This window comes from Heteronotia binoei, chromosome 4 (assembly GCF_032191835.1).
Source record: "Heteronotia binoei isolate CCM8104 ecotype False Entrance Well chromosome 4, APGP_CSIRO_Hbin_v1, whole genome shotgun sequence".
NCBI lineage: Eukaryota > Metazoa > Chordata > Lepidosauria > Squamata > Gekkonidae > Heteronotia > Heteronotia binoei.
In genome coordinates, this window is record NC_083226.1 from 4,706,673 (window position 1) to 4,731,579 (window position 24,907).

Consider the following 24,907-nt stretch of genomic DNA (forward strand, 5'->3'; position numbering starts at 1 on the left):
AGGGTGTGTGTGGGCTGGGTCACTTTCTTGTTGTTATAGAGTGGTCCACCACTTCTCTTGTTTGAGAGACTAGAGTTGTGTTGTTTGGGGCAGGGAAGCTGGCACCTGGGTGAGAGACCCAGAGGCAGCAGGCTTTTTGTGGTTTGCCAGCTCTCCCCGTGTTGTTTGGGGCAGGGCTGGAGAGCTGGCACCTGTAGATTGTGTTGTTTGGGGCAGGGAAGCTGGCACCTGGGTGAGAGACCCAGAGGCAGCAGGCTTTTTGTGGTTGGCCAGCTCTCCCCGTGTTGTTTGGGGCAGGGCTGGAGAGCTGGCACCTGTAGATTGTGTTGTTTGGGGCAGGGAAGCTGGCACCTGGGTGAGAGACCCAGAGGCAGCAGGCTTTTTGTGGTTTGCCAGCTCTCCCCGTGTTGTTTGGGGCAGGGCTGGAGAGCTGGCACCTGTAGATTGTGTTGTTTGGGGCAGGGAAGTTGGCACCTGGGTGAGAGACCCAGAGGCAGCAGGCTTTTTGTGGTTTGCCAGCTCTCCCCGTGTTGTTTGGGGCAGGGCTGGAGAGCTGGCACCTGTAGATTGTGTTGTTTGGGGCAGGGAAGCTGGCACTTGGGTGAGAGACCCAGAGGCAGCAGGCTTTTTGTGGTTTGCCAGCTCTGCTCGTGTTGTTTGGGGCAGGGCTAGAGAGCTGGCATCTGGGTTTGCTGCAGCCAGGTCTGCAGAGCAGACCTTGAGCAGATTGTGTTTTGTACTGCCATTGGCAACTGGGTTTTTATTGGTGCCAGGCCTGCAGGGTTCATAGATTAGATAGAGGGATGTAGTGCATTTGGGGCCTATAGAGATTCTCTGGTGTGAAGGTAGGTTTGGCTTTGGGTGCCCCAGGAATTGGACCCCCTGGTCCAATTTTTTTTTTTGGCCTTGTGGGTTTTGTGTGGGACAGTCCCCTGAAGCTGCACAGCAGTTTGGGGGGCTCTCCTCAAAACCTCCTGCTCCCCAGAGCCACTTTTCCCACGACAATTGCAGTGAGGAAGTGGCTCTAATTGGTTTTTTCTCACCATTGGGAGCAGTGTTCCTTTTGGGGTGCCCACAGATGGGTGCTGTCTTTTGGGGCCAGGGGGGTTGCATGCTGGGGAGTCCCCTGAAGCTGCCCTGCAGTTTTGGGGCCTCTCCCTCAAACCCCCCTCTGGCCAGAGCCACTTTCCCCACAGCAATTGTAGTGGAGGAAGTGGCTAATTGGGCTTTCCCCATCATTGTTGGCAATGGGCCTTTTGGGGAGCCCAAAGACAGGGACCCCCTGGCCCAATCTTTTTGGGACTTGGGGGAGTTGTAGGGGAGAGTCCCCTTCAGGTCCCCTGCAAATTTGGGGGCTCTCCCTCAAACCCCCCCCCTCCAGGCGGCTTCAATTATACCCTATTTGCCATTGATTTCAATGGCCCATAGGGTATAATGATGGAATAGGGGCACCCTCTTTGGGTGCCCCTGGAATGGGACCCCCTGGCCCAATCTTTTTGGGACTTGGGGGGTTTGGAGGGGAGAGTCCCCTGCAGGTCTCCGGCAAATTTGGGGGCTCTCCCTCAACCCCCCCCCTCCAGGCGGCTTCAAATATACCCTATTTGCCATTGATTTCAATGGCCCATAGGGTATAATAGGGCCGTATATTCGGAAATAGCCGCGCATTACCGTATATGCGGCTATTCCGAATACGGCATTCAGCAGTACAGGGGGAATCCGAATTTTTTTCCCCCGTGTACTTCCGAATCCATGTATTTCCGATTTTTTTTTTTTTTGCACATCTCTACAGCAACCCTGAACTCTTTGATGGTCTCCCACCCAAATTTCAACCTGGGCTTAGCTTCTGAGATCTGATGAGATTGGGCTAGCCTGGGTGATCAGGTCAGGGTGGTATGAGTGGTAAGGACAGCTTGGAGAAACGTCGACTGCGGGGTGACATGATAGAGGTTTACAAGATTATGCATGGGATGGAGAAAGTAGAGAAAGAAGTACTTTTCTCCCTTTCTCGCAATACAAGAACTCATGGGCATTCGATGAAATTGTTGAGCAGTCAGGTTAGATCTCATAAAAGGATATCCTTCTTCACCCAAAGGGTGATTAACATGTGGAATTCACTGCCACAGGAGGTGGCGGCAGCTACATGCATAGCCAGCTTCAAGAGGGGGTTAGATAAAAATATGGAGCAGAGGTCCATTAGTGGCTATTAGCCACAGTGTGTATATATATGTATATGTGTGTGTGTGTGTGTGTGTGTGTATATATATATATAAAAAAAAATTTGGCCACTGTGTAACACAGAGTGTTGGACTGGATGGGCCATTGGCCTGATCCAACATGGCTTCTCTTATGTTCTTATAATAAGAACTGAAAAGGATTTATGCAAAGGCTCAAACTGTGAGCAGAAGTCATTTGGTTTCAAAGTGCTGGTTCTTACTTTTAAGGCCCTATAAGGCCAGGGACCCACATACCTTAGGGATCGCCTTTTCCCACATATTTCCCAGATAGCACTTTGATCGGTCACAGAATCTCCTCTCAATCCCGGGCCCTAAGGAGGCCAGGCTCATGACAATGAGAGCCAGGGCCTTCTCTGTGATGGCCCCACGCTGGTGGAATGAGTTGCCCGAAGAAATTAGGGCCCTGCGAGAGCTCATACAGTTTAAGATATAAGATGGCACTCTTCCACCAGGCATTTGCAAACTAGATTGCTGGCCACTCAGGAAACATCTGGCCCACATCAAGGAACCAGACGTTTCTCAGGAAACCTCTGGCCCACCTCTTGCAAGCTGCTCTGTAGCAGCAGCGGAAAGGACCATCTGAGACTCGCCTATAGAAAACATAAATCTGATTGTAAGATCATAGCACCGAAATGTAGGAATGTAGATTGTTATGTCTTATGGTTGTTACATTGTTTTATGGTTTTTATCTTATTTATTATATGTTGTGTCCATGCATATGCATGAATATGTAAGCCGCCCTGAGCCCGCTTCGGCGGGGAGGGCGGGATATAAATGGACGTAAATAAATAAATGAGATAAGATAGGTTTATCTCCTCATCTCGGTTAGTGAGAACTAGGCAACATTCTGGGGAGTGGGAGCTGCCTTTCCAGATCCTTTTTGTTGTCGTATTACCTGGATTTAATATTTAAGCCAGTTGTGTTGATCGCCCTTAAAGTGATTTTCTTTATTCTTGCTGGCTACATAAAGCAAGGCACCCCTTGAGTTGTGATCAGAGCCAGAGGGAGATCCTGGGCCTCTGTGGCTCTGTTTGTTGGCCCACCAGGACGAGCGGTTGGCACCTGTGGCCAAGGCTGGCCCTAGATAAGGGAGGGACTGTGGCTCAGTGGTAGAGCATCTGCTTGGGAAGCAGAAGGTCCCAGGTTCAATCCCCGGCATCTCCAACTAAAAAGGGTCCAGGCAAGGAGGCGTGAAAAACCTCAGCTTGAGACCCTGGAGAGCAGGGGAGGGACAGTGGCTCAGTGGTAGAGCATCTGCTTGGGAAGCAGAAAGTCCCAGGTTCAATCCCCACTGGCATCTCCAACTCAAAAGGGTCCAGGCAAATAGGAGTGAGAAACCTCAGCTTGAGACCCTAGAGAGCCATGAATGGGGCTGTGGCTCAGTGGTAGAGCATCTGCTTGGGAAGCAGAAGGTCCCAGGTTCAATCCCCACTGGCATCTCCAACTCAAAAGGGTCCAGGCAAATAGGAGTGAGAAACCTCAGCTTGAGACCCTGGAGAGCCATGAATGGGGCTGCGGCTCAATGGTAGAGCATCTGCTTGGGAAGCAGAAGGTCCCAGGTTCAATCCCTGGCATCTCCAAAAAAGGGTCCAGGCAAATAGGCATGAAAAACCTCAGCTTGAGGCCCTGGAGAGCCATGAATGGGGCTGTGGCTCAGTGGTAGAGCATCTGCTTGGGAAGCAGAAGGTCCCAGGTTCAATCCCTGGCATCTCCAAAAAAGGGTCCAGGCAAATAGGCATGAAAAACCTCAGCTTGAGACCCTGGAGAGCCATGAATGGGGCTGTGGCTCAGTGGTAGAGCATCTGCTTGGGAAGCAGAAGGTCCCAGGTTCAATCCCTGGCATCTCCAACTCAAAAGGGTCCAGGCAAATAGGAGTGAGAAACCTCAGCTTGAGACCCTGGAGAGCCATGAATGGGGCTGCGGCTCAGTGGTAGAGCATCTGCTTGGGAAGCAGAAGGTCCCAGGTTCAATCCCCGGCATCTCCAACTCAAAAGGGTCCAGGCAAATAGGAGTGAGAAACCTCAGCTTGAGACCCTGGAGAGCCATGAATGGGGCTGTGGCTCAGTGGTAGAGCATCTGCTTGGGAAGCAGAAGGTCCCAGGTTCAATCCCCGGCATCTCCAACTCAAAAGGGTCCAGGCAAATAGGAGTGAGAAACCTCAGCTTGAGACCCTGGAGAGCCATGAATGGGGCTGCGGCTCAGTGGTAGAGCATCTGCTTGGTAAGCAGAAGGTCCCAGGTTCAATCCCTGGCATCTCCAAAAAAGGGTCCAGGCAAATAGGCATGAAAAACCTCAGCTTGAGGCCCTGGAGAGCCGCTGCCAGTCTGAGAAGACAAGACTGACTTTGATGGACTGAGGGTCTGATTCAGTATAAGGCAGTTTCAGATGTTCATATGTTCATAGATTGTCTGGCACCCTAGCCAAGGCTAACCTCTGGTACCCCCCCCCCCCGGCACTGATAACGTCACCGAGTCACATGGGAGCACTCAATTTGGCACCCCAAGAAAGCCAGCGCCCTAGACAATCACCTAGTTTGCCCAGCGGCAGGGTCAGCCCTGCCTACGGCTGAGCTGGGGAAGTAAGAAATGCACATGCAATGTTGTGCTACCAGTTTCCTCCCAATTCACAAGTCCCTTGATTGTCTCTGTGTGGAAGACCGCAACAGAAACGTCCTCACCAAAGACTGGAAAGAAATATGGTCGTCTCCATCTTACACCTCTAAAATCGTACCCATCAGACTACAGTCTTATAAATTGATAATGTGGTGGTACCTACCTACCTCGAAAGGTGCTCCACCATATAAATAGCGACATAAACCTAAAGTGTATAAAACCATGTGGCAAAGTCAGAGACTACTTTCATTGTTGGGGGTGCAATGTATACACGTGTATACAGAACTTTGGGAAACTTATCATACAACCTATTGCACTTATTACAAGCACATACCTACCTTTGAAACCTGAAGTGCTTCTCCTTGGTAAATGGGTGAATCCTGGAAAAGATAAAACACACTTAGAATACATATGTTAATATCAGCTGCCCACACTACACTTGCGGCGCACTGGATAGATAAAAATCCCCCATCTCTCCTAGCATGGCAACAAAGACTCTGGGGCCCTGTTCACACACGTGTTGAGTCCGTGTTAAACTGACCCGGTCCTGTTCCAAATATCTTTGTTCCGGATATTATCGATCAGACTGGCATACTGCAATTTGAATCACTCCGTGGTGAAACTGTCTTCTGCCATCCACATGACAGCACCATGCAGTTCTTTTTTCCCCTCCGCTATCATGTGCACATTATACACACATGCACATATGTGCACATGCACATGGGTTAAAACATTATGTGGTTATCCGGTTATGCGCATATCGCTAAGTAGTAAAAAAAAAAATGGCAACTGGATGTCTGAGGCTCCTTTTGCTCTGGGACAGCTTTCAGACATCCGGAAGTTGGTTAATATCACGGCAGAACTATCCAGACGGAGAAAACTACGAGGTGAAACCGGAGAACTGAAAAAACACTGCAAAGCAGCAAGTAATAAAATAATCCGGTTCTGAGAAGGATTGGGGGGGCTTACCACGAGTTAATACCGGGAGGCAGATGTTGCTGTCTGATCAGCCACTTTAAATCCAGAAGGAAACAGCAGTGACATTTGATTATACTGTGCGTCTGAACAGGGCCTGGGAATATTTTATAATGACTAAGATTCAGTTCCAGATTCCTTTGACCGAAAATTATGAAACCCTTTTTATTGCTATATGGTATCCAGTAATAAGTTACCTATCTGAACAAGATATCCCACTATGCAGAATGTTTTATAGTAAGATGTTATACTTTTAAAATGGAAATGTTCATACTGTTTTAGTTTTCTGTGAATTTTGTCTTTGTTTTTTGCATTAAAATTTAAAAAAAGAAAGAAATGCACGTGCAATGTTGTGCTACCAGTTTCCTCCCAATTCACAAGTTCCTTGATCATCTCTGTGCGGAATTTTTTGAACAGATCAACACAGCAATTCGTACTATTTTATCCCGTTAAGCGAAGGTTATCCGTTGGCTCTTAGGCTGTGCTGTTCTGTCAGCATTGGGTGACGTTGTTGGGATCAGAAGGATACAATCAATACATGCGCTAACATACAGGTTAAAACTCTTCCAGGCATGCTGGGAATGCGAGAGATTGCTTTTACCTTTCGCTTGACACACGGCTACAATTATGACTTCCTTAGAGATGCATCTTCCAAATTTCAAGCCCGGGACGAGAATTGAACCTTTCTTCTTCCTCCCCTTTCTCTCTGTGGCTGCATCACTTCTCGCACCTCTTTTTAACCTTTCTGCGAGGGCTGTAGGGCAACAAGCCAATAATGAGTTTGGAAAGTATGTATGAAGTCCCTGATAATACGGCACCATTTTTTTTTCTCTTCCTTTGGCTCTTTATTTCGTATTAATTAGTCCCAGTAGGAATGATTGATTTTTCACCCCCCCCAAAAAAACCCTTGTAGCTAACATCTGTTGGTATTCCAGGGGTCAGTTCTGCACTGTCTGGGTTTGACATTTCTTGTAAAAGAGGAGGCATTTGTTCATCTTGACATTAGCTGCTTCGGTATCTCTCTGCGGTGCAGATGGCCTCTGAATAAAGACATCACACTAATAGGCGAGATGACATGCCTCAATTGGATGGGCGTACCTGGCGCCACAGCAGCTGGCCAACGCTGCCTTTCTTTTGCTAGCAAAGTCTCAGAGCCTCATGTCTGGAAAGCTCTCTTTTCTCTCACTCCTCCTCTTCCGGACAACCCAGACATCTGAGCGCTTTTTGAGCTCCTTCCTAGAGAGACAGTGAAACAAGATGGCGGACCCCTGGTCTTATCCAGGGTTCTTTTTCTAGCAGGAGCTCCTCTGCGTATTAGGCCACACCCCCTGCTGTAGCCAATCCTCCAAGAACTTAGAGAGTTCTTAGTACAGGGCCTACTGGAAGCTCCAGGAAGATTGGCTATATCAGGGGGGCTTGACCTAATATGAAGAGGAGATCCTGCTACAAAAAGAGCCCCGGTCTTATCCAGTGTTATGTCCGGGCTGAAGTTTCCTAGGGACTCTGTGAGCTTCAGCCCTGAAGATGATAGAGAACCAGGATTAGGGTTACCAATCCCCAGGTGGGGCAGGAAATAAAGGTTACGGCGAACCTCTGCAACTTTGATTTCCTGCTCCAATATCCACATTGCTCTTTGTTGGTTGCTCAATCCCCAGGTGGGGGCAGGGGATCCCCCGGTTTGGAGGCCCTCCCCCCGCTTCAGGGTTATCAGAAAGCAGGGGGGAGGGGAATATCTGCTGGGCACTCCATTATTCCCTATGGAGACCGATTCCCATAGGGTATAATGGTGAATTCATCTGCAAGTATCTAGGGCTGGGGGGGGGCTGCCTTTTGAGGAAGAGGCACCAAGTTTTCAACAGAACATCTGGTGCCTCTCCTCAAAATACCTTCCAAGTTACAAAAATATTAAACCAAGGGGCCCAGTTCTATGAGCCCCCAAGTAAGGTGCCCCTATCCTTCATTATTTCCAATGGAGGAAAGGCATTTAAAAGGTGTGCGGTCCCTTGAAAAGGGATAGCCAGAACTCTCTTTGGAGTTCAGTTATGTTTGTCACAACCTTGCTTCTGACTCCACCCCCAAATTCTCCTGGCTCCACTCCAAAAGTCTCCTGGCTCCACCCCCAAAGTCCCCAGATATTTCTTGAATTGGACTTGGCAACCCTAACTTGGATTGAAGCAGCCATGGTCTGGTCGTTCAGGCTGCCCTGGACTACCTAAAGGGGGCTAGAGGGCCAGTTTGAAAGCACCTCTGGGTCTGGAGAGGGGTGGAGTTTTACAGCATTTAACCAGGCTGAGGTCTGGGGTTTTCATGCTGTATATAGTTGCTTGAAGTCACTAGTAAAGATGCTGATCAGTATTCTTGGAGTCCTTGTTCTTGACATTGAGCCCAGTATTTAGCATCCAGCAAGACTCTTCTTCAAAAAAATTAAGCTCATGGCATCCGACCTCATCACACCTTGGAAAATAGAAAGGGAAAACATGGAAGTCGTGACAGACTTCACATTTCTGGGGTCCAACATCACTGCAGATGGTGACTGTAGCCATGAAATTAAAAGACGTTTGCTCCTTGGGAGGACAGCTATGGCGAACCTGGGCAGTATAATAAAAAGTAGAGACATCAGCCTGCCAACAAAAGTCAGTCCGTATAGTCAAAGCGATGGTATTCCCAGTAGTAATGTATGGCTGTGAGAGCTGGACCATAAGGAAGGCTGAATGCAGAAGAATAGATGCTTTTGAGCCGTGGTGCTGGAGAAGTCTCTTGAGAGTCCCTTGGACTGCAAGAAGATCCAATCAGTCAGTCCTAAGGGAAATCAACCCAGACTGTTCCCTAGAAGGTCAGATGCTGAAGCTGAAGCGCCAATCCTTTGGCCACCAAATGAGAAGGGAGCACTCCCTGGAGAAGATCCTGATGCTGAGAAAGACAGAAGGCAAAAGAAGAAGGAGACACAAAAGAGGAGATGGCTGGACAGCATTACTGATGTAACTAACACAAATTTGAACAGACTTCGGAGGATGGCGGAAGACAGGAGGGCCGGGCGTGGCTTTGTCCATGGGGTCGCAAAGAGTTGGACTCTACTGTGCGACTGAACAACAACAAGACTCTTCTTATGTGTTTAGTCTATGATACGGTACCTGAAGCTTATTCTAGATTGTTGTTCCTCAACGTGAAGCCCCTGAGCATCATGGTGCCTGCCTCTGTTTAAAAACCTCCAAGGAAGGAGAGCCCACCACCTCCCGAGGAAGCCTGTTCCACTCAGGAATCGCTCTAACTGTCAGGAAGTTCTTTCTAATGTTGAGCCGGGAACTCTTTTGATTTAATTTCAATCCGTTGGTTCTGGTCTGACCTTCTGAGGCCACAGAAAACAATTCCACACCATCCTCTATCTGACAGCCCTTCAAGTAGTTGAAGATGGTGATCATATTACCTCTGAGCTGCCTCCTCTCCATGCTAAACATGCCCAGCTCCTTCATAGGACTTTTATGAACTTCTAGAGCAGGGGTGTCAAATATGCAGCCCAGGAGCCAAATCAGACCCCCGAGCAACTGGCTGTCATCTGCTTCCTTCTCCCTCTCTCTTTCTTCCTTCTTCATAACAGCTTGCTTTGCCAGGCTTGCTCAATCACACAAGAGCTGCATAGCAAAACCTCTATTTTCTCCATTGGCTGAGGCTCCTTCCTTGGGGAGGAAGGGGGGAGGGAGAGCTTGCTTTCCCAGGCTCTCTCAATTGCACAGCAGAGCTACTGAGCCAAGCCACTCTTTCTTCTATTGGCTGAGCCTCCTCCACCTTCTTGGTCCCCAGAGCTTCCTTTGCCCAGTTCCCTGGATCCCATGGGAGAAATAAAAAGAAAGCACCTTTAAGACCAATGAGTGCTAACATTTTAAGCATGTTTTAAGTTTTATATATATATAAATATATATATATATATTTTTGGGCAAGCTTATTGAGAGGGCAGTGGCGATGCAAGTACAGACTTTCCTGGAGGATGCTTCCATCCTCGACCCACTCCAGTCCGGCTTTCACCCGGGTCACGGGATGGAGACGGTGTTGGTCGCCCTGGTGGATGACCTCCAACGGCATCTGGATCGGGGCGGCTCGGCGGTGCTGATGTTGTTGGACCTGTCGGCTGTGTTCGACACAGTCGACCATCGGTTACTGACCTGCCGCCTTGCCGACGCGGGGATTCAGGGGTTGGCTTTACAGTGGCTTTCCTCTTTCCTCGAAGGTCGGGGACAAAGGGTCGCGATTGGGGGTGAGCTATCCCAGAGGCAAACGCTTGACTGCGGAGTGCCTCAGGGGGCGGTTCTCTCCCCGATGTTATTCAACATCTATATGTGTCCCCTTGCCCAGATTGCTCGAAGGTACGGGCTGGGTTGTCACCAGTATGCTGATGACACCCAGCTCTATCTACTTATGGACGGCCGACCAGTCTCCGCCCCAGAAAATCTAGACCGGGCATTACAGGAAGTGGCTGGGTGGCTCAGACTGAGCGGGCTGAGGCTAAATCCAGCGAAGACAGAGGTCCTTTGCTTGGGTCGTCGGGGCCCAGGGAGGGAAATCCCCCTACCAGCTTTTGAGGGTCCGCCGCTGATAGCGGCGGACAAGGTCAAAAGCCTGGGGGTACTATTGGAGCCCTCCTTAACGATGGAGGCTCAGATAGCAGCCACTGCCAAGTCCGCATTTTTTCACCTTAAGCGGGCAAGGCAGTTGGCCCCCTTCCTGGAACGTGACGATCTAGCAACAGTGATCCATGCCACGGTCACCTCGAGGTTGGACTACTGCAATGCTCTCTACATGGGGCTGCCTTTGTGCCGAACCCGAAAGCTGCAGCTAGTGCAGAATGCCGCGGCCCGGCTGTTGTTAGGGCTCCCAAGAAGGGAGCACATCTGGCCGGGGCTCCGGGACCTGCACTCGCTGCCGATAGCTTACCAAGTCCGGTACAAGGTGCTGGTTATTACCTTTAAAGCCCTATATGGCCTAGGACCTGCCTACCTGAAGGACCGTCTCTCCCCGCATGTTCCCCAGAGAGTACTGAGATCGGGTACTCAAAATATCCTAGTTATCCCCGGGCCAAAGGAAGCCCGCTTAAAATCGACAAGGGACCGGGCCTTTTCTATTATGGCCCCCTCCTGGTGGAACCAGCTGCCGGAAGAGGTGAGGGCCCTGCGGGACCTCGCCCAGTTCCACAGGGCCTGTAAGACAACCCTCTTCTGGCTGGCCTATGACTAGCTGGTACAAGAAACTGAGCATAGTTATACTGGATGTCTGCTATATATGCTTGTCTGTGTTCTTTATAAAATATATATCTCTGCTATCTAATCTTAAATAGGTACAGACATGGCCCGGCCTGACATGGCCTGGCCCAGCAAGGTCTCATTTATGTCAGATCTGGCCCTCATAACAAATGAGTTTGACACTCCTGTTCTAGAGGGAAACGGAACCTACTTGATGTGGAGTTTTCTCTCTCCCGTGAAGGAAGCATTGCATTTAACAAACACTTGGAAATCAGGAGTCTCTTTGCTTGTTCCAAAGCAGTGCCTTAACCACTAGACCACAGGGCATTACTGAGTTGATTACTCTCTCTTAAAGCTAATCTTTAATGGTAAGTCAGCCTTTTGGCTGAAGAGAGGTCAGCAGTTTATTTATTCCAGGTGTCAAGTGAAATACCCTGTCTCCCACCCCAAGATCACTCCGTGCTATTTTTTTTAAGATTTCTTTTTTGTTTGAAATCAGTCTAATCATTCTTGGAATAATTAAATACAAAAGACTCGTAATGATGCAAAAACCACTGGCATATGTCAATTAAATTAATAAAATAGTAAAGCATGCATGTCAGCTTTCATCTTAACTTAAAATTAAAAGATAAAGTATGGTTTCAAAGATGCTTGCCAAAGCTGTTTCAGAAAGAAAAGACAGCCTGACGCAAACCAGATCTGTGAGATTTAGGGTTTTTTAGGGTGTAGTTCCCTTATATAAGTTCAATTTCGTGAACCTCACATGACTCTATTAAAACCATCTAATTCTCTTCTGAAGGCATAACGTAGATACCTCAGAGTTCAGACTTACCATCTCCACAATAAATATTTGTTTCAAAACTGTGTTCCCTGAGTCTGTCTCCTTCTAAAATTTAGTTCTGGGCATGAAGCCATCGATTCATAAGCTATCTTTCTCAAGGTCGGAACCACGAGAGCATTGCGGTAACAGTAAGAAGTAAATTCTCAGGTCTACTACTCAAGAATCTATTCCATGCACAGTCAGAGACTGTGACATGGGAGTATTTGTCATGGCAAACTACCTGGATTTGAGTGAACATTGGTGAGCCCAATCTTGGTTTTACAAACTGTCATCATTAAAATAAAGTATGGCTTTGCCTTACGTTGGAACAAAGTTCGTGAATTGCCTTAATTATTTATTTATTTTATTTATTATATTATATTTGTATCCCGCCCTCCCCTGACAGGCTCAGGGCGGCTAACGACAATTAAAATGACACAAAATTAAATTAATATGATAAAATAACAATAAATTATTAAAACGTCTCAAACGTATACAATTTTAATCCTTTTTTGTTGTTGTTGTTCAGTCGCACAGTCAAGTTGTTGTTCAGTCGCACACTCTTTGTGACCCCCATGGACCAAGTCACGCCAGGCCCTCCTGTCTTCCACCATCCTCCAAAGTCTGCTCAAATTCGTGTTAGTTACATCAGTAACGCTGTCCAGCCATCTCATCTTTTGCTGTCCCCTTCTTCTTTTGCCTTCTGTCTTTCCCAGCATCAGGATCTGATTTCAGAGAGTTCTGAGAGAGCAGATAAGAAGTGCTATAAGGGTGAGGTTTGGCTTTCTAAACAGCTGGAGAAGTTGCTGAGAATTTCTGAGTTTGTGTGACTGTGTGATTGCTGAAAATTCTGAGTTTGTGTTGCTGGGGAACTGCTGTTTGTTTGGTTTGAGTGGGCTGAAAGTGATTGTTGCTGATTGTTGCTGGCTGTGTTCCTGGAGCAGACTGAGTCCCCCACCCTCTTTGCATTATTAAGCTGCACCTTGCTAGAGGCGCAAGCCTTTGGTGCGAGCCAAAGGGTGAGAGCTAAAGGACTTTTGGCCTGTGGCTCTTAGCCTGGGGGCTGGGTAAGGACTAGGAAGCCAGATCCCTATTTTCCTTGTGTTCCCAGTAAGGTAAGTTGACCCTCCAGAAGGAGAGCAACATAAACAAACAGGATTTAAAAGGGGCCTTTATATTTTTAAAAAGCTATCATGAAGGTAGAATGACAGCAGGGGGGTGGGGGCTTTCCAGTGTTTTGCACTGAGTGTCACATGTATGACTATCTGCCCACAGGACAGAAGTCTTGGGTGTGTGCTCAATGCAAGGAGCTCCTCATCCTCAGGGAACCGTGCTTAGGATAAGGGGAATGCGCCCTCAGAAGGGACCTCTTCTTCAGTTGGTGAGTGGGTATCCTTTTGCACCAAGGAACCATCCCTGGGCAGGGAGAGAGGGGGGGGGGGGCTTGGTAGCTGATGATTCAATCCTAGGCAAGCTGGGTGGCAAAACCACGTACTGACCGTATGCTGACTTACCTGCCTGGTGCGAAGGTAGCGGACATTACGCGTGTAGTAGATAGGCTGATAGACAGTGCTGAGGAGGAGCCAGTGGTCGTGGTGCATGTGTGGGAAAATGCATGAGGTCCTGGAGGAAAAATTTAGGCTGCTAGGCAGGAGACTTAAGGCCAGGACCTCCAAGGTAGCCTTCTCAGAAGTGCTACCTGTTCCACATGCAAGGCTGGAGAGACGGGCACAAATGAGAAGTCTCAATGTGTGCATGAGACAATGATGTAGGGAGGAAGGGTTTAATTTTGTTAGGCACTGGGATGCTTTCTGGAACAAGCGGAGCTGTACAAAAGAGACGGTCTCTACAAGTCCCCAGATGGAACCAGGCTGCTGGCGCTTAAAATCAAAAAGGTGGCAGAGCAGTTTTTAAACTAAATCTTGGGGGAAAGCTGACAGGAGATGGAATGTCTCTAGTTTGGGAGAACTCATCTCAAAGAAATGAAACGTTAGCTGTTACTTTTCTACCGGGTAATGGATCAGAGTTGTCCACTGAGATGGTGACAGACAGTATGGACTGTCTGCCAAAGTCTCGAGACACCAGGAGGAAGGTTGTAGGCCTAACTTGCCTGGGAAATTATAGATGTTTGTATACAAATGCTAGAAGTGTACAAAGTAAAATCGGTGAGTTGGAATGTTTAATGTTGGGGTAAAACATTGACATTGTGGGAATTTCAGAAACTTGGTGGAATGAGGAGAATCAGTGGGACATGATGGTTCTTGGATATAAGTTATATTGGAAGGATAGGGAGGGAAGGGTTGGAGGTGGGCTGGCTCTGTATGTCAGAGAGAGTATACAGTCCAGCAAGACTGAGGTCAGAGCATAAGTTTCCCTTCTAGAAATGCTTTGGGTCAAAATAGAGGGCCCAAAAGGAAATTTACCTATGGGAGTTTGTTATCACCCACCAAATCAAAAGATAGAGGATGATTATAATATGATGGAAGGATTAAAGATAGCAGCTAAACGTAAAAACTGTGTCGTAATAGGTGATTTTAACTACCCGCAGATTGATTGGGTCAATATGTGTTCCGGTCGAGAGAAAGAGATTGAGTTTCTAGATGCTCTCAATGACTGTGCTATGCAGCAGATGGTCACAGAACCTACCAGAAATGGGGCAATCCTGCATTTGGTCCTAACTAATGCCCAAGATTTGGTGAGAGATGTAAAAGTGATCGCACCGCTTGGGAGCAGTGACCATAACGTTATTGATTTCACCATTTGTATAAATAGGGAGTTGCCCCAAAAGACCAGCACAACCACATTTAACTTTTAAAGGGTTAAATTCTCTGATATGAGGAGGCATATGAAGAGAAAACTGAAAGGAAAAGTAAATACAGTCAAAACCCTTGGGAAAGCTTGGAGGCTATTTAAAACTGCAATTCTAGAATCAGATAAAATATATACCACAAGTTAGGAAAGGCATAAACAGGTATAAGAAAAGGCCTGCATGGTTAACAAACAAAGTAATGGAAGCTGTAAAAGGTAAGAAGGACTCCTTTAAGCGGTGGAAAGCTAGTGCAAGTGGGATTAATAAAAGGGAACACAGGCTGTGGCAAATCAAATGCAAGACTGTGATCAGGCAGGCAAAAAGGGACTATGAGGAGCATATTGCAAAAAACATAAAGACCAACAATAATTTTTTTTTTTCAAAAATATTAGAAGCAGGAAACTAGCCAGGGAGGCAGTGGGGCCTTTGGATGACCAAGGGGTAAAAGGCTTACTGAAGGAGGATAGGGAAATGGCTGAGAAGCTGAATGCATTTTTTGCCTCCGTCTTCACTGTGGAAGATGAGAAGTGTTTGCCTACTCCAGAACCACTAATTTTGTAAGGGGTGTTGAAAGACCTGAGTCAGATTGAGGTGACAGGAAAGGAGATCCTACAACTGATTGACAAATTAAAAATGTATTAGTCACCATGTCCGGATGGCATACATCCAAGAGTTCTGAAAGAACTCAAAGTTGAACTTGTGGATCTCCTGACAAAGATATGTGAACTTTCATTGAAATCTGCCTCCATTCCTGAGGACCGGAAGGTAGCAAATGTCACCCCCATCTTTAAAAACGGTTCCAGAGGAGATCCGGGAAATTACAAGCCAGTCAGTCTGACATCAATACCGGGAAAGTTGGTAGAAACCATTATCAAGGACAGAATGAGTAGGCACGTTGATGAACACGAGTTACTGAGGAAGACTCAGCATGGGTTCTGTAAGGAAAGATCTTGCCTCACTAACCTGCTACTGTTCTTCGAGGGGATGAACAAACATGTGGACAAAGGGGACCCAATAGATGTTGTTTACCTTGACTTCCAGAAAGCTTTTGATAAAGTTCCTCATCAAAGGCTCCTTAGTAAGCTTGAGAGCTATGGAGTAAAAGGACAGGTCCACTTGTGGATCAAAAACCGGCTAATTAATAGGAAGCAGAGAGTGAATATAAATGGGCAGTCTTCGCAGTGGAGGACGGTAAGCAGTGGGGTGCCGCAGGGCTCAGTATGGGGTCCCATGCTCTTTAACTTAATCATTAATGATTTGGAGTTGGGAGTAAGCAGTGAAGTGGCCAGGTTTGCAGATGACACTAAATTGTTCATGGTGGTGAGAACCAAAGAGGATTGTGAGGCACTCCAAAGGGATCTGTTGAGGCTGGGTGAGTGGGCGTCAACGTGGCAAATGAGGTTCAATGTGGCCAAGTGCAAAGTAATGCACATTGGGGCCAAGAATCCCAGTTACAAATACAAGTTGATGGGGTGTGAACTGGCAGAGACTGACCAAGAGAGAGATCTTGAGGTCGTGGTAGATAACTCACTGAAAATGTCAAGACAGTGTGGGATTGCAATAAAAAAGGCCAACGGCATGCTGGGAATTATTAGGAAGGGAATTGAAAACAAATCAGCCGTTATCATAATACCCCTGTATAAATCGATGGTGCGGTCTCATTTGGAATACTGTGTACAGTTCTGATCACCACACCTCAAAAAAGGATATTATAGCATTGGAAAAAGTCCAGAAAAGGGCAACTAGAATGATTAAAGGTTTGGAACACTTTCCCTATGAAGAAAGCTAAAAACGCTTGGGACTGTTTAGCTTGGAGAAACGTTGACTGTGGGGTGACATGATAGAGGTTTACAAGATTACACATGGGATGGAGAAAGTAGAGAAAGAAGTACTTTTCTCCATGTCTCACAATACAAGGACTCGTGGGCATTCAATGAAATTGCTGAGCAGTCGGGTTAAAATGGATAAAAGGAAGTACTTCACCCAAAGGGTGATTAACATGTGGAATTCACTGCTACAGGAGGTGGTGGCGGCCACAAGCATAGCCAGCTTCAAGAGGGGGTTGAATGAACATATGGAGCAGAGGTCCATCAGTGGCTATTAGCCACAGTGTGTGTGTGTGTATTTTGGCCACTGTGTGACACAGAGTGTTGGACTGGATGGGCCATTGGCATGATCCAACATGGCTTCTCTTATGTTCTTATGATCTTCTCCAGTGAGTGCTCCCTTTTCATTTGGTGGCCAAAGTTTTTGAGCTTCAGCTTCAGCATCTGACCTTCCAGGGAACAGTCATGGTTGATTTCCCTTATGACTGACTGATTTGATCTTCTTGCAGTTCAAAGGACTCTCGAGATTCTTTCCCAGCACCCCATGGCATTATTATTAATTCTTGATTAGTGCTGTTTACTGTGATTTTATTAGATATTATTGAGTGCCTTGCATTTCTGTTTGGGTCGGTTTAAGATATTAATGCTGTGGGGTGGTGAAGTACTAAACGCCTCCATTAGATGTTAAAAGCCTGTTTAAACAGTTGTGTCTTGCAGGCTCTGCAGAATTGTGGCAAGTCCCACAGGGCCCTGATATTTTCTGGGAGAGCATTCCAGAGGGTAGGGGCTGCCACCGAAAAGGCTCTTCCCCTGGTGATGGACAGCTGAGCATCCTTTGGCTTAATGTGGATCATTAAGAGGTTTTGTGAGCTTGATCTCTGAGGCTCATGTGGAGAAAGGTTGTCCCAGAGGTAAGCAGGTCCCAGGTCATATACGGCTTTAAAGGTCATAACCTTTAAATTATAGAGTTGCCAACTCCATGTTGGGAAATTCCTGGCAATTTGGGGGAGGATCTGGGGAAGGCAAGTTTGGGGAGGAATCCTCGCAGGTTATAATACAGTCCACCCTCCAAAACAACCATTTTCTCCAGGGGAACTCATCTCTGTCACCTGGAGATCAGTTGTAATCCCAGGAGATTTCCAGGCCCCGCCTGGAGGTTGGCAACCCTATATGGCTGCAAATGAAATGCAAACACTGTTGACAGCTTAGAGGGCAATCCTAGTCAGAGTTACCCCCATCTAAGCCCCGGGCCTTTTTTGTAGCAGGAACTCCTTTGCATATTAGGCCACACCCCTCTGATGTAGCCAGTCTTCCAAGAGCTTATAGGGCTGTTAGTACAGGGCCTGCTGTAAGCTCTTGAAGGACTGGCTGCATCATAGGGGTGTGGCCTAACATGCAAAGGAGTCCCTGCTGCAGAAAAAGTCCTGTCTAAGCCCATTGACTTCAGTAGACTTAGAAGACTGCAACTCTGTTTGAGATGACGCTGGTGGCCTCTTTAGCTATGGCTCTGCAGTAGTCCTTTAGCATCTTGAGATCTGGAGGATCTGTCTGCATGATCTTCTACTCAGCCTTTGGCACTTCATCCTATTCCAAACTGCCACGTGCAGCTACAGAGGTGATAGTTAGGCACCATGTACAGGTATCTGATTCTCCATACATACATGGTGAAACAACCGTGCTCTGGTTTCCTCTGAAAGGGTCAGCTTAAAATAACTGTGATGAAGACTGATTTCGAATGATTGTTTTGCTTGTAACAGAAACTTCATGTAACGAAAGAGAAGAACAAGAATCCAGCAGCACCTTAAAGACCAATAAAATACGTGGCAGGGGAGGAACTTTTGCATCTTTCTGCTCACTTCTTCAGATACTTGAAGGTAGTGAGCAGCAACCAGGAATTGTTTTGTCGAAAAATAGGGGGTGGAGCTCATTAGCATAACTCATTAGCATATACCACCCTCCCTCCCCATCAGCCAAAAGCAACCCAATGCAAGAAAGGAGAGCCCCGGTATAGCGAGGCCTGCTTGGGCTGGCTAGAGATCCAGCCAGCCCAAGCAGGGTTCGCTCACCTGGGGCTCTCCTGGGCCACACCCACCCCAGTCAAAAGGCCAGCAAGCCACCCAAAATCACATACAACGTGGAGAAAGGGTGGTGTGGGCTTCTCCAGGGGTTAATGAGGGCTGTTTGGGGCATGGCAAAGCCCCTGGTGGCTGGCTGGCTGCCCTCTCTCCTCATTCAGGGATTGTTATGCAGCTGCACCTACTCTTCTGTAGCTGGTTCCGTAGCCGGTTGGAGGGATGCAACCAGCTATGGAATTTATTGGGAAGCTTTGCCTGTAACTGAAATAGCAGTGGGGCCCCAACTAGCGAATAATCGTTTGCAATATTGGAGAAGCTGCGTAAAGATTTATGACTGAGGAAGGAATTGCCGAAACCGGTCTCCTGTTCAAGTCGCTGATTGGCTGAATTCTTCTCCTTCGGTTCATTGCGACGTGATTGAATACTACACCTTGTATATAAGTCTAAGGACTATATAAAAAATATTTGTGTTTATTGGGACTTTTGTATGTTTACTTATGTTATTGTGTCTTTAAAATTCATGTCTTCGCTGATTTAAGGATAGAATAGCGTGTATGTTTTATTAATTTAAGAATAGAATATTGTGTGTGCTAGTTGGATGGTTTGTATTTTTTTGCTAAATCCCCAGGTGGGGGCAGGGGATCCCCCGGTTTGGAGGCCACCCCCCCACTTCAGGATTGTCAGAACGCAGTTGGGGGCAGGAGGGAAATGTCAACTGGGTACTCCATTATTCCTTATGGAGACTGATTCCTGTTGAATATAATGAAGAATTGATCTGTGGGTATCTGGGGCTCTGGGGTGGCTATTTTTTTAGGTCGAGGTACCAAATTTTCAGCATAGCATCCAGTGCCTCTCCCCAAAATACCCTCCAAGTTTCAAAAATATTGGACAAGGGGGTCCAATTCTGTGAGCCCCCAAATAAGATGCCCCTACCCTTCATTATTTCCAGTGGAGGGAAGGCATTTAAAAGGTGTGCGGTCCCTTGAAATGCGATGGCCAGAACTCCCTTTGGAGTTCAATTATGCTTGTCACAACCTTGCTCCACCCCCAAAGTCTTCTGGCTCCACCCCCAAAGTCCCCCGATATTTCTTGAATTGGATTGGCAACCCTAACTCATGGGCTCCTCAGGTTTGCAAAAACATTTTAAACTTTGGGTCTATACAGACATTTAGAAATACTTCTCTCTCTCTCTCTTCCTCTCTCTCTCTCTCTCTCTCACACACACACACATGTTGAAAGTCAAGGCAGTTGTGGAAAGTGTTGACATTAAGAGATTTGACCCATAGATGTGGCAGAATGTGTGGAGGCGAGTTCTCTTTGCTTCGTCCGTCCCCCCCCCCCAGTCCCTCTCGATGCCTTTGTTACTTGATCTGTGGATGTTATTCTGGCATTGCCGGAAACCATTTCCCTTGGCCTCTGATGTCGAGGCAGGCCGTGTCAGCTCTGCAGGCTGCAGGGAACAGCAGAGAAGCAAGAAACGTCTCAAGATACCAGAAAGACATGAAAAAATATAATGATTGATCAAGGCACTGCCCACTAGGCTTGAGCCCCCTTCGTCAGTAAGCTCAAATTTTAGTGCACCATAAAAGGACTCACTGCTTTATATTTTACTTAGCTGAGATTCATGTTTGTTACCACACATTATAGCCTTTCTTCCTCTGTTTCATTCCACACTGTAGAATCCCATCTCTTCTCTTTGTTTCACAAATCCTGTGGACATGTTAATTGCATATCAAAATTAACATATTGTGTGTTCTTTTTTTTTTTCCCATAAAGGATTTTACAGGGAAAAACCCAAAGAAATAAGAGGGGTTCAGAAGCACAATCAAAAAACAAGATCGATACAAGTTCTAATCCAATACAAAGGGAGCATGGGGAAAATAAATAATAAAAATATAAATCTAACGATGTAGTTGTTGTTCAGTCGCGCAGTCAAGTCCGACTCTTTGCGACCCCATGGACAAAGTCAGGCCAGGCCCTCCTGTCTTCCACCATCCTCCGAAGTCTGCTCAAATTCGTGTTAAGTTACATCAATAACGCTGTCCAGCCATCTCCTCTTTTGCCATCCCCTTCTTCTTTTGCCTTCTGTCTTTCCCAGCATCAGGATCTTTTCCAGGGAGTGCTCCCTTCTCATTTGGTGGCCAAAGGATTTGAGCTTCAGCTTCAGCATCTGACCTTCCAGGGAACAGTCAGGGTTGATTTCCCTTCGGACTGACTGGTTTGATCTTCTTGCAGTCCAAGGGACTCTCAAGATTCTTCTCCAGAACCACAGCTTGAAAGCATCTATTCTTCTTCACTCGGCCTTCCTTCTAACGTACAAAGATCTAATTTAAGCCATTGGATGCATATAACAAACAATTTACAAAAACAGCACATAATATGCTAGGTATTAAGAATTCAAAAAATAGCCTATAATCCATTGTGTTAGGCAAAAAAGAATTTTTTCCAAAGCATTTCAAAACCCGGGCCCAAAGTAGATTGTAACCTATTGCCAAATCAGTATCATTGTCGAAAAAAGAGTTATCCATTGTCTTTCCCATTACATACTGGTCCAATAACTTATCCTACCACATTTCAATCGTGGGAGTGTGTGGGGGTTTCCAATTTTTAGCAATCATCATATGAGCTGTCACCAACATTGTTGAGATTAAATATTTCTGATCCTTATTCACCAACTTATCTGGAACAGAAGAAGTCTAAAGTCTACTGATAGGTTGAATATAAGTTTTATTTGCTCTACCATTTTGTTCCAAAAATACGACACTGTTGGACGTTCCCACCACATATGATACGGGGAGGCTTTAGTTTTACAATTCCTCCAACAATCTGGACTTGAGACCCGGGACGTGAACATGTTGTGTGTCCAAGGTCCTGTACGGGCATGCACCCCTATGCTACTGCTTGACATGTTTGTGGAATGAAGATCCTGTGCATATCCCTGTGTATGCACATGAGGCTGTGTGTTGCCACTCTTTCATGGGCCATGCAGCAGGAACTCATGCTGCGGCAAATGAAGGATTCGAGCAGATGATATGAAGATCATGCACTTTGTTCCATCCATAAAGTGTGAGTTGCAGGCTCGTGCAGCCTCAGTGGTCCTTAGGTCAGTGCAGGGGAGGGAGAACATTTTAATCCAGGAGTGGCCAAACTGTGGCTCAGGAGCCACATGTGGCTTTTTCACTCATATTGTGTGGCTCTTGAAGCCCCCACCACCCCGTTGGCCAGCTTGGAGAAGGCATTTCTCTCTTTAAATCACTTCTCCAAGTCAACCAGCAGCTTGGATAATGCATTTAAAATTAAAGTTTGGTTTCTTTTCATGTCTTCCTCTCTCCTCCATCCCCCCATCTATTTTCCTCCCTCCCTCCCGGCTCTCAAATATTTGACGTTTATTCTATGTGGCTCTTATGTTAAGCAAGTTTGGCCACTCCTGTTTTAATCCTTCCACTTGGGTTTTTTTGTCCAAATCTGGGTTTCCTGCTTTGCTATTAGTAACTAAACACAGCTTTTCTCCTTTAAATTCTCCTTTTCTCCTTTAAAATTCTCATAACAAAGGGAGCAGACCTCATTTTGGGCAGGCGCTCACAGGAGCAGAGCTCTGGAATCTTTACATTTTGTTGTGCTCTTTCTTTCTTACCCACCACCCGTCAAATACTTGCTTCTGGGTTCCATAGTTCCAACCCCCTATGAGAATTTTGCTGAACTCTAAGGTTTGACAAACTTTCTAATATTTCCCCCCCACTGGGCAAATAAACAAAACATATAAAGCAGGCAGGTTGAAATCATCCTGCCACTGTGGCCACAGAGGAGAAAGTCATTTAAAAAGTATGATGGGAATTACCATGACAGGTATAATTCAAGCCTGAGCAGGGCACACTGCCATAGAGCTCACCCTCCAAAGGAGCCATTTTCACCAGAGGACCTGATCTATCATGTCGCCTTAGAATCAATTGCTGTATTATCACCACTGCACCAGCATTATTGCCGTACCCCTATGAGATCACTGGCTGGTATGGGCAATGATGTTGCACATATTGTTGCAGTTTAAATCATAAAACAATATTAACAATTTCTGTACACTGAAATACTATATATATATATATATATATATATATATATATATATATATATATATATATATATATATATATATATATATATTGTATTTCAGTGTACAGAAATTGTTAATATTGTTTTATGATTTTATGTCTTATGGCCACAATGGTCTTTCAGCAGCAGGGCTTCTTTTGCAGCAGGAGCTCCTTTGCATATTAGGCCACGCACCCCTGAGGTAGCCAATCCTCCTGGAGCTTACAGTTGGCCCTGTAAGAATTGTTGAGTGGACTTTGGAGGATGGAGGAAGACAGGAGGGCCTGGCGTGACTTTGTCCATGGGGTCGCAAAGAGTGGACTCAACTGTGCAACTGAACAACAACAACAAAACTCTTGGAGGAAATGGCTACATAAGAGGGGTGTGGCCTAATATGCAAAGGCGTTCTTGGTACAAAAAAGCCCTGGTTAGTGGAATATGCAGGGGTTTTGGGTAGCAGGGACTCCTTTGCCACACACCCCTGATGTAGCCAATCCTCCTGGAGCTTACAGTAGACCCTGCAAGCTCTTGGAGGGATTGGCTATATGAGAGGGGTGTGGCCTAATATGCAAAGGAGTTCCTGCTTCCCAAAAAAGCCCTAGTTAGCGGGATATAAATCTAATAAAATAAAAACAAAGAAATTGATAAATAATCTCTATTATCTGGAAATCACTTGTAGCAGCAACTATAGGTCCAAACCAGGGTTGGCCAAACTTGCTTAGTGTAAGAGCCACATACAATAAATGTCAGATGTTTGCGAGCCACAAGAAGAAGAAGAATTGCAGATTTATACCCCACCCTTCTCTCTGAATCAGATAGGGTTGCCAAGTCCAATTCAAGAAATATCTGGGGACTTTGGGGGTGGAGCCAAGAGACTTTGGGGGTGGAGCCAGGAGACATTGGGGCGGAGCCAGGAACAAGGGTGTGACAAGCAGAATTGAATTCCAAGGGAGTTCTGGCCATCACATTTAAAGGGACAGCACACCTTTTAAAATGCCTTCCTTCCATAGAAAATAATGAAAGATAGGGGCACCTTCTTTTGGGGCTCGTAGAATTGGACCCCCTGGTCTAATCCTTTTGAAACTTGGAGGGTATTTTGGGGAGTGGCACTACATGCTATACTGAAAATTTGGCACCTCTACCTCAAAAAACAGCCCCCCCAGAGCCCCCGATACCCGCAGATCAATTCCTCATCATTCCCTATGGGAATTGTTCATGGAGGTGCATAATGACTGTGGAGGTGGGGCTTCCCCCGCCGGCCAGCTGGCTGGGGGAGGGGGGAAGCCTGTAAACCCGGGGGATCCCCTGCTGGGACCTGGGGATTGGGAAGCCTAGAATCAGAGACTCAGAGCAGCTTACAATCTCCTATATCGTCTCCCCCCACAACAGACACCCTGTGAGGTGGGTGTTCATAGACATGAACATCAGATGTTTGAGAGCCACAAAACAAGAAAGGAAGGAAGGAAAATAGATGTGGGGGAGAGAGAGCTGGAAAGAGAGCAACTTTAACTTCAAATGCATTCTCCAAGCCACTGGCTGGCTTGGCTTGGAGAAGTGATTTAAAGAGACAAATGCCTTCTCCAAGCTGGCTAATGAGCCGTTGGGGGCTTCGAGAGCCACACAATATGTGTGAAAGAGCCACATGTGGCTCCCGAGCCAGTTTGGCCATCCCTGGTCCAAAGCATGACTTCTGGGCATGGTAATGAAGGCTGCAATGTTTATGTAAGAGGGGGCTTGCTGCGGGCTGTTTATTGGAAAAGTAAACATTTACAGGCACGTTTCCGTGCAGTTGCTTCAACACTATCTTGTATTTTAATTATTAACCAGCAGATAACTATTGCATACCAGAGAATACAACACTCATTAAGCAGGTGGTGATTAACTGTTGGATTCTAACTGCTGTGACCGGCTCCTGAATCCCACCAACCTGTTCCTTGAAACAGTTTTCTTTCATGCTTCTCCTGGAGCCCTAAATGTTGCATTCGGGCTGCCTGTTGGACTCCTGCCAGATCAGCTGCAAATTCCTCATTAGGCCTTCATGCATCTGTGTGGTCTTTTAAGTTTATGTTATAAATCATGTTGTTCTGACCCTGGACGGTGTCCTGGCTGTTTCTTTTTCATGTGCCTTCCACCTCACCTCTGGGCTTGATCTGGATGTCTAGTGTTTTCACTGAACCCTGATAGCTTTGGAGGCATGCCTCTCAAAAACAGGGAGTGGCCATCTTTCCCTACCTGATTG

General features: G+C 46.6%; 1 protein-coding gene and 2 non-coding genes across 3 annotated transcripts in view; all 3 read left to right on the top strand.

Moving 5' to 3' along the window:
- The window catches only part of LRMDA (leucine rich melanocyte differentiation associated), a 1,409,701-nt gene that overhangs the window by 875,158 nt on the left and 509,636 nt on the right, over positions 1-24,907 (top strand). The window lies entirely within an intron of this gene.
- Positions 3,877-3,948, top strand: TRNAP-GGG (transfer RNA proline (anticodon GGG)). The gene has a single exon. It is a non-coding gene; the product is annotated as a tRNA-Pro (tRNA).
- On the top strand, positions 4,011-4,082 carry TRNAP-GGG (transfer RNA proline (anticodon GGG)). The gene has a single exon. It is a non-coding gene; the product is annotated as a tRNA-Pro (tRNA).